Below are 10,692 nucleotides of genomic sequence, written 5' to 3'. Positions count from 1 at the left end.
GGAAGGCGAACCACAGTTCTGCATACAAAGATCGGCGTCAGTGGACCTGCAGCAGCATACCTGTAAGTTTACATAAGTGCAAGCTACCTGTAAACCCTGCTGACTAGTTTGTACAAAAAATGAGTCTATGATAGATTACTGGTGATTTTTATGTCGGGTATCAGAATGACATTATTAGGTATACAATGCATTGTATATGGAAAAAAAGTTAAGTCTAAATCATAGAAAAACCAGACCTGCTGGAGCAAAACTAAATATACTAAAAATGTTTGTTTATGAAGGGTGTTTGAAAAATGTCATTTGATATTATTCACCAAATTTGATGTCGGCTAGTGTAATTTATGTTGAACTTTAATTGTAAATCGTGACAAAACCAGACGTGTGGTGGCAAATTGGAAGCCATATTCTGAAACTACATTAAAATCTGTAGAACATGCACTTGTTGTTGTTAAATCACCTAACAAAAACTTTTAAAATGTCTGCTGGTATATTATATATCTATGCTATATCTTTATTTAGGCCATAATATGTGCTCTTGATGTGTTGTTTTTCAGTGAGCTGGAGGCATTTGACAAAAACATCCTTTTAGAAATGCATGAGGATTTTTCTTTTTGAAAAGTAGTGTATCTGTAAGGTTTGTGACACAACAGAGAAATTAAATATTATGTTTCAATCCTCAGGGTCAAGACTCTGGTCTCCAGCTCACTGTTCTCTGTTACATTTCCATGGCCATTTTGTCCGATAATATTATTGGATTTTTCTATGCTATATTTTTATGTGTAGTTATTGTGTGCTGTGTAAATTATTATAAATAATTGTTTCTTTTCCTTGTGATGTACACTCACCTAAAGGATTATTAGGAACACCTGTTCAATTTGTCATTAATGCAATTATCTAATCAACCAATCACATGGCAGTTGCTTCAATGCATTTAGGAGTGTGGTCCTGGTCAAGACAATCTCCTGAACTCCAAACTGAATGTCAGAATGTGAAAGAAAGGTGATTTAAGCAATTTTGAGCGTGGCATGGTTGTTGGTGCCAGACGGGCCGGTCTGAGTATTTCACAATCTGCTCAGTTACTGGGATTTTCACGCACAACCATTTCTAGCGTTTACAAAGAATGGTGTGCAAAGGGAAAAACATCCAGTATGCGGCAGTCCTGTGGGCGAAAATGCCTTGTTGATGCTAGAGGTCAGAGGAGAATGGGCCGACTGATTCAAGCTGATAGAAGAGCAACTTTGACTGAAATAACCACTCGTCACAACCGAGGTATGCAGCAAAGCATTTGTGAAGCCACAAGACGCACAACCTTGAGGCGGATGGGCTACAACAGCAGAAGACCCCACCGGGTACCACTCATCTCCACTACAAATAGGAAAAAGAGGCTACAATTTGCACGAGCTCACCAAAATTGGACAGTTGAAGACTGGAAAAATGTTGCCTGGTCTGATGAGTCTCGATTTCTGTTGAGACATTCAAATGGTAGAGTCAGAATTTGGTGTAAACAGAATGAGAACATGGATCCATCATGCCTTGTTACCACTGTGCAGGCTAGTGGTGGTGGTGTAATGGTGTGGGGGATGTTTTCTTGGCACACTTTAGGCCCCTTAGTGCCAATTGGGCATCGTTTAAATGCCACGGCCTACCTGAGCATTGTTTCTGACCATGTCCATCCCTTTATTTAATTGGGGCCCTTAATTGGTTTCTTGAACATGACAATGAGTACACTGTACTTAAATGGCCCCCACAGTCACCAGATCTCAACCCAATAGAGCATCTTTGGGATGTGGTAGAACGGGAGCTTCGTGCCCTGGATGTGCATCCCACAAATCTCCATCAACTGCAAGATGCTATCCTATCAATATGGGCCAACATTTCTAAAGAATGCTTTCAATACCTTGTTGAATCAATGCCATGTAGAATTAAGGCAGTTCTGAAGGCGAAAGGGGGTCAAACACTGTATTAGTATGGTGTTCCTAATAATCCTTTAGGTGAGTTTATAGAGTAGGTGATATCTATCACAACAAGTAAAACTTAGAACTGCTGCACGGGAAAGTCATATTTTATTATTGTGAAATTTTCAAAAATGTGTTTTATTATTTAGATTTACAGATTTAAAATAAAATGTGTTCTCTATTATAGATTCCAACACAACTGTAATAATAATAATGCATCATTTTTCGTAACAAGTGTTACTTAAGAACTTAAAAAAGAAAAATTCAAGTGTTCCATTTCAAAATAACACAGCTATAGCTAGACTACAGGTATTTTATTAGTGTTGGCTTGTAACTTACTTTAAAGTGGTGTAGTAAATCCTTAGCTGTTCTAGCTGATCCATGACCCATGAATTGGGATCCCAGGTATCTGGACTGGACTCGATCCTCTTTCCAGTAACGAACATGTAGGTTCAGTTGCTTGGTTTTAGTCATTTGGCTGAGGGTTTTGTCAAACATCAAAGTAAAACTGCCACTGCTGACATCGGCCACGAGGAGTTTAATGATGTGAGGAGCCAAACCAAATTTTGTGAAATAGGCTGTTTTGTCTTTACCACACATAAAGTTTATTGCGATTTCCAAGTCGGGAAACATAGCTCGGAAAATATCTCAGACTCCCTCATTAGCGCTTATGGCAAGCCGTTTTAACATTTAATCAAGTCGCACTCCTATCCGTAATTACATTTTAGATATACACAATATCATTTCTCCTAGTCAAAATTATACTCTTACTAGTCAGAATGGCAATTACAGATATCCACAATTGCATTCTTACTAGTAGAAAATGTATTTCAAGATATTTAAAACTTTATTTGTCCTAGTTACAATTCTATTTGAGATATCTTTAAATCATTAAAAAGTATAAGTGGCCGTTTTGACATTTAATCGCTAGACTGGATATGTATTGCAGATATCCGTAATTCAATTCTTCCTAGTCAAAAAGAGCATTCCAGATATCCACAATGACATTCTTCCTATCCACAACTGTCATTTCCAGAATGAACATTCTGGATATCTAAAATATAATTGTGGATATCTGAAATTAAAAGCCTAATAGACATGAATGACAAAAGTGACATCATTTCTCCTAGGAAGAATGACGTTGTGGATATCTGAAATGACACTTGTGGTTAGGACGAATGTCATTGTGGATATCTGAAATGTTCTTTTTGACTAGGAAGAATTGAATTAGAGATATCTGCAATACATATCCAGTCTAGCGATTAAATGTTAAAACAGCTTGCCATAAGTGCTGTAGGATTGGTGTCTTGTTACGCTGTGCAGACACCACAGTACCTCTGCCTGAAGGGTAGCGGTGGACCCAAACGTAGTCCTGAGGTCTGTTACTGTAACTGATGTTGCGGTTGCTGCTGGGTTCGGAGATGGAGCTGAAGTCCGTGAAACTGTTGAGACTGAACAGAACTGAGAAATGCCAGGCGTCTGTTCGCGGGTTTTGGCAGCAGCTTTGTGCTTCTCGCTCTGCATACTGTATCCGACTCTACAGCTTAACTCCCATTGAACCAGGTTTAAAATGCTTCTTGCACAGCATACAGCGGGTCTCATAGCTATTACCTGCAACTGGTTTTAACCATGTCGCAAAGGTGGGATTATCCATCCAGTTAACGTTAGACTTGCACTTCCCCATGACTGACGCGTCCATTAGCAAAAAACTGCTAATGTGCGTACCTGAAAAAGCGCCCCTCCCACACACACGACCGGAAATGCTGGCGGTTCTGCTCATTCCGATCTCATACACAAAAATGCAAAACACCAATTAGCAATTCGCCAAATTCTTTAGAGATTACCAGAAAAACATATAGCAATCTTGTCTATTGGGTCTGAGGTATTTTAAGACCTTTGAACTCTGGATTCTCGTCATTTTTAAAGATATTTAAGGCCTTCATTTTGGAAAGTCCAATTTAAGACTTTTTAAGGATCCGTGGATACCCTGCTCCTATACATTAAACACGAGGGTTTACCCTCATCCAACTGACTGGGGGCTGCAAAGACCCTAGAGGTATATAATTTTTGTCATATCTCACAGGTGCTTTTTTAAATTCCAGTTATTTATGAATTTGGCAATCAATCAACATCATTGTTTTCTGTTTTGATGAGTGTTTTTTAAAAATACAAATGTTTTGGGTCCTCTGTGATCTCAGTCAAAAGTGTCCAATTCCGCCTATGCAGTTCTGATAAACTGTTTATTCAGTTAATGTTTGCCAAGGGTCCTAATTTAAAGGCATCTAGGGGCACTCTGCCAGTCAATTTCATGAAGACTGGCAGAGATTTCCACATGAGCTCTGTAGATAACCTGCCATGCTGCTGTTCCTAAGGTAACATGATGTTTAAAGTCCATCCATCCATTTTCTGCAAACGCTTGTTCTATTATGGTTGGCGGGGGGTCCGGAGCCAGTCCCAGACACTATGGGAGCAAGGCGGGGGACAACCCAGGATGGGGCACCCATCTGCTATGTTTTAATTGATACTGTGCATAATTTAAAATAACTTTTACAGTTCTTGTTTGCTATGTTGCATATACAGGAACACTACCCCCCCGCCAATTAATGTTTGAGTGTTAAATACCGTTATATCATTAAGGAAGGTTTACTGTTGATCACTTGAGATTACGGTCTTCATGTGCATTTTTTATTCATACCTCTTGTAATGTATAATCAGTTACGCACTTGAATGTGGTAAGCTGAAGTACAGCCTTGCAGCATTCATTACAAGTTTATTACACCTATATGACCATAATGATTTTCCCCCATCATATTAATGTGGATTTGGATAAAAATGTCTTCTTTTACATAAATATAATTCATGTATATTTCAGTTAACCAAATGTCAGCCTCACTGTAGGTAACAAAGCAGAGACATTTTTCTCCCTCACCCCTTACAGTATGTCAGGTTTGGGGTTACTAAATCCCCCTTAGCGGTGGAAACGGTAATTTTTTTTTTTTGTCTAAAACCGAATGACATGAAACTTGGTGACTTTAAAGATATTACCAAGGACAAGTAAAGTACCAAGGAGTTTGAAAATATATTTTGTATTTTTTTAGAAAAACTGCGAAATACACTCGTTCGGTTTGGGGTGAGAAGTATGAAGTATGGGTATTTTTCTGACCTAGAGGGATCAAAGTTTATGGAGAAAAAAATATAAATGAAAAAAAATTACGCCATATGCCCTTGTAACACTCGAACGGTTGGGGTGCGAAAATCACCCCAATGTTATGCAAATGAGATTCCGGAAATTATGAGCGGTGTCGGATTTCATCGCCCAGGACCGCAACCTAAATGTGTAATCACACATGAAGTATGGGTAGTTTTCTGACCTAGAGGGATCAAAGTTTATGGAGAAAAAAATATAAATGAAAAAAAATTACGCCATATGCCCTTGTAACACTCGAACGGTTGGGGTGCGAAAATCACCCCAATGTTATGCTAATGAGATTCCGGAAATTATGAGCGGTGTCGGATTTCATCGCCCAGGACCGCAACCTAAATGTGTAATCATACATGAAGTATGGGTATTTTTCTGACCTAGAGGGATCAAACCTTATGGAGAAAAAAAAAAAAAATTAAAAAAAATTACGCCATATAAAATTTGATTTTACACAGCCACGGCTTCTGTGAGTACTAAAAAATATGCCATTTGAAAATGCTTATGTTTTTACTAAACTTTCATCCCTTTTCTACAACCTGGTGCAGTTTCTAGTTGATTGATAAGGTTTTAGGGTGTTTTTCTGGGTTTTGAAAAGACACGGGGCGACAAGTCCCATTCACAACAATGGAGCGCAAATTTGATTTTACACAGCCACGGCTTCTGTGAGTACTAAAAAATATGCCATTTGAAAATGCTTATGTTTTTTCTAAAATTACATCTCTTTTGTACAATCAGGCAGAATTTTTCCTTGATTGGTTAACTTTTGCGGTGCTTTTACGGCTTCTGACCAAGCACTGCCCATAAAATCCCATTGAAGTGAATGGAGGGTGCCTTTTTGTGCAAGACCGGTAACAGTGATGCAATGACGCCATCTCGTGGTCGAAAAAAGGTACTGAATTAAAGTAAAGGGATAGCCCTTCGGGGTTGAAACGATCTGGAGTATACAAATTAATGCGAAAATTAATCAAACCAGCATTATTTTTACGGAATTGACACACCCCAAACCTAACATACGTTAGTTTTTATTATCTGTATACAAGGGGTGATCACAGACCAAAAACAAGGGGTTTTAACTGCTGAGGTCAACATGTGACAACTACACAGTAATGACTGGTTAAGATGTTTCTGTGACAAACATAAACTCATTGTGTGTAGGGCAAGTACAGCAGTATTCATAGGAAGTCAGGACTCACACTGAAATTCCTTACATTTGGATATACACTCACCTAAAGGATTATTAGGAGCACCATTGTAGGATCACACATGCACATATCACAGGGCCTAAATTCCAGGTGGCCTGAGACAAGGCCGAGCCTGGTACGAGAGGCACCAAAGGGGGGTTACACACACAAACACACACACACACAGATAACCAGGGAGGCTAGCACTCCAACTTTTATTGCCCAAAGATTTAGGAACCTACAGACAAGCAGAGTGGACTTCACGGACAGGGGTCCCTCGACTTGGCACACAACCCCCTCCACATACACTCTGCCTTACATCTCACTCACCCAACAGACGAACACCCTAAAGGAAATTTCATTTAAGTTTGGCTTTTGTATACCCTGTATATTGATTTACTCACGACTACTAGTCTCAATATACAGATAGGTTATGTTTGTATGTGTCCTTAGACAATCTTAGTGTTTTGTGTGCCACCCTTATAACCATGTTCACGGAGTATCACCTATTTCACCCCTTTGCACTTGAACACATATAAATTTAAATAAATATTGTTCTCTTCCAACATTCCTTTGTGGTCCTTATCTGATCTTGGTGGACGGTTACCAAGTTTCGTTGTTTCTACCATGCTATGTTAAAAGAACTGAATTTAGGTGTATCTTATCCATTCTGGAGAAGATGAATTGGCATAAGCCACACCAAACAAAATATGTTGTTTCCAGATGTGCAACATATTGTTATTACCACAAACTAACGGCCAAGCCTATCTATGGATAAGATGTGCTGTTTGTAATATGAATATTTGATGTAATATCTGCACAAAGTGTAACATCTGTTGAGGTGCAACCCAAAACACCTGTATCCCATACTGATGTGAATGAGTCACATAGATAAAATAATTAATTGTTTAATCAATTAATGCAGATGGTATGAGGTATGTACCTGTGAAGCTGGTATGGCATATTTGGTGTCAAACTGATGGAAAATCACTCCTGATTCCAAATCTGGTCAGTGATTACCATATAAGTGGATGTATCAAAAGTTATAACAGCTTAATGAAAATCATCAGTAAAGGGAGAATCAGTCGGGCCATAAATCCCAAAAGGACTGATACAGACCCCCTTCCGAAAGCCCGCCAAATGGATGGCCAGCCATTGGGCCAGGATTCGAATTCCTGGTCATCCCTATTCATGAACTTTAGACCATAAAAACCTGGACCTCAGAACAAAGCAGCGCAGAGAACAACCAGCAGCTGTGCAGAGAATAACCGCCAGCCCGAAGAAGAACATCAGCCGGGGCAAACAGATCATCAAGTGTTGAGAACACCCAGCAGCCGTACAGAAAAGACCATCAGCCCGGGAGCAGAGAAGCCCACCAGAAACCCTCCGGTGAAGGCCCAGCTGAACAGAGGACAGCACCCAAGACAAAGCTTCACCAGGAGAGAGAATCCAAAGGGGCTCCACTCCACTGCTTAAAACGCCGCGCCTTCCTGAGTGCCATCGGCTCAGCAGCTCTGCCATCAACTGCCAAGACCCCCCCCCCCCACTCTTCAACCAAGTAAACCAACTTCCTTTCATTCTAACAACTTAAGCTGTTCTGTTAACCTGCTATAAGACTTTAGGGTCGTGTTTCCACAAACTGTGCTTGCTTTGCAGAACAGTATTTCCAATTTCAGGTTACTCATTTAAATCCGGTCATTGCATTTTCATAATTACATTGTTTGTTTTATTCCGTTATTTCGTGTTTGTTGTTTGTGTTAGGTGTAATGTCTGTCTTATGTCAGTTGTAGTGTTAGCTAGGAATAAATGCATGTCTTTTACACAACTTTAGCCTCCGTTATTGTGTGTCTCATAATAAGTTCCTGCCTTTGTGCCTCTGAACCTCAAACTCGCCTGAAACATCGCGAGACTCTCTCTCATCGGCCGTGAGGGGGGCTTCGCTACCAATTGTTTACATTACCTGGTGACGCAGCTCGGTGGACGAGCCTTCTAACCCAGGTTACTAAGTGATACTGGTAATTAGTGAATCCCGTTTAAGTCTCACATTAACAGACTCACGGGGATACCGCAATCGAGTTTGGAGGAGCCGACCATTCGGCATAACAATTGATTAATAATCAGCATTAAATAATAATTAATTAAACTTTAATTAATTCAAACATATTGGTGGAGATATAAAAATTTACCTGAGCTAATAATTCCTACACCATACTAATACGGTGTTTGACCCCCTTTCGCCTTCAGAACTGCCTTAATTCTATGTGGCATTGATTCAACAAGGTGCTGAAAGCATTCTTTAGAAATGTTGGCCCATATTGATAGGATAGCATCTTGCAGTTGATGGAGATTTGTGGGATGCACATCCAGGGCACGAAGCTCCCGTTCTACCACATCCCAAAGATGCTCTATTGGGTTGAGATCTGGTGACTGTGGGGGCCATTTAAGTACAGTGTACTCATTGTCATGTTCAAGAAACCAATTAAGGGCCCCAATTAAATAAAGGGATGGACATGGTCAGAAACAATGCTCAGGTAGGCCGTGGCATTTAAACGATGCCCAATTGGCACTAAGGGGCCTAAAGTGTGCCAAGAAAACATCCCCCACACCATTACACCACCACCACTAGCCTGCACAGTGGTAACAAGGCATGATGGATCCATGTTCTCATTCTGTTTACACCAAATTCTGACTCTACCATTTGAATGTCTCAACAGAAATCGAGACTCATCAGACCAGGCAACATTTTTCCAGTCTTCAACTGTCCAATTTTGGTGAGCTCGTGCAAATTGTAGCCTCTTTTTCCTATTTGTAGTGGAGATGAGTGGTACCCGGTGGGGTCTTCTGCTGTTGTAGCCCATCCGCCTCAAGGTTGTGCGTCTTGTGGCTTCACAAATGCTTTGCTGCATACCTCGGTTGTGACGAGTGGTTATTTCAGTCAAAGTTGCTCTTCTATCAGCTTGAATCAGTCGGCCCATTCTCCTCTGACCTCTAGCATCAACAAGGCATTTTCGCCCACAGGACTGCCGCATACTGGATGTTTTTCCCTTTGCACACCATTCTTTGTAAACGCTAGAAATGGTTGTGCGTGAAAATCCCAGTAACTGAGCAGATTGTGAAATACTCAGACCGGCCCGTCTGGCACCAACAACCATGCCACGCTCAAAATTGCTTAAATCACCTTTCTTTCACATTCTGACATTCAGTTTGGAGTTCAGGAGATTGTCTTGACCAGGACCACACTCCTAAATGCATTGAAGCAACTGCCATGTGATTGGTTGATTAGATAATTGCATTAATGACAAATTGAACAGGTGTTCCTAATAATCCTTTAGGTGAGTGTACATCACAAGGAAAAGAAACAATTATTTATAATAATTTACACAGCACACAATAACTACACATAAAAATATAGCATAGAAAAATCCAATAATATTATCGGACAAAATGGCCATGGAAATGTAACAGAGAACAGTGAGCTGGAGACCAGAGTCTTGACCCTGAGGATTGAAACATAATATTTAATTTCTCTGTTGTGTCACAAACCTTACAGATACACTACTTTTCAAAAAGAAAAATCCTCATGCATTTCTAAAAGGATGTTTTTGTCAAATGCCTCCAGCTCACTGAAAAACAACACATCAAGAGCACATATTATGGCCTAAATAAAGATATAGCATAGATATATAATATACCAGCAGACATTTTAAAAGTTTTTGTTAGGTGATTTAACAACAACAAGTGCATGTTCTACAGATTTTAATGTAGTTTCAGAATATGGCTTCCAATTTGCCACCACACGTCTGGTTTTGTCACGATTTACAATTAAAGTTCAACATAAATTACACTAGCCGACATCAAATTTGGTGAATAATATCAAATGACATTTTTCAAACACCCTTCATAAACAAACATTTTTAGTATATTTAGTTTTGCTCCAGCAGGTCTGGTTTTTCTATGATTTAGACTTAACTTTTTTTCCATATACAATGCATTGTATACCTAATAATGTCATTCTGATACCCGACATAAAAATCACCAGTAATCTATCATAGACTCATTTTTTGTACAAACTAGTCAGCAGGGTTTACAGGTAGCTTGCACTTATGTAAACTTACAGGTATGCTGCTGCAGGTCCACTGACGCCGATCTTTGTATGCAGAACTGTGGTTCGCCTTCCGGTACTGAGTGACAGCCCAGCAATTCATGGTGGTCTATCTTACAATTATCATGCCCCGCTCATCCCCGCCTCCAGTGTGCCACGCCCCCTCGTTAACCTCATGTGGAATCCCGATATCCTCAGCTGTTTCGAGTTGTTTCCATTAGTCCTATGTATTTAACTCCGCATCAACGTATG

The 10,692-nt window shown here is 39.9% G+C and overlaps 1 long non-coding RNA gene across 4 annotated transcripts in view; it reads left to right on the top strand.

Annotated features, from left to right (window-relative positions):
- Positions 1 to 10,692, top strand: part of LOC140579324 (uncharacterized) — an 88,131-nt gene that overhangs the window by 63,111 nt on the left and 14,328 nt on the right. The window lies entirely within an intron of this gene.

The sequence above is a fragment of the Paramormyrops kingsleyae genome, chromosome 18, assembly GCF_048594095.1.
Source record: "Paramormyrops kingsleyae isolate MSU_618 chromosome 18, PKINGS_0.4, whole genome shotgun sequence".
NCBI classification, from domain to species: Eukaryota; Metazoa; Chordata; class Actinopteri; order Osteoglossiformes; family Mormyridae; genus Paramormyrops; species Paramormyrops kingsleyae.
The sequence above is the reverse complement of the archived record's forward strand: the minus strand, read 5'-3'. Positions and strand labels throughout refer to the sequence as shown.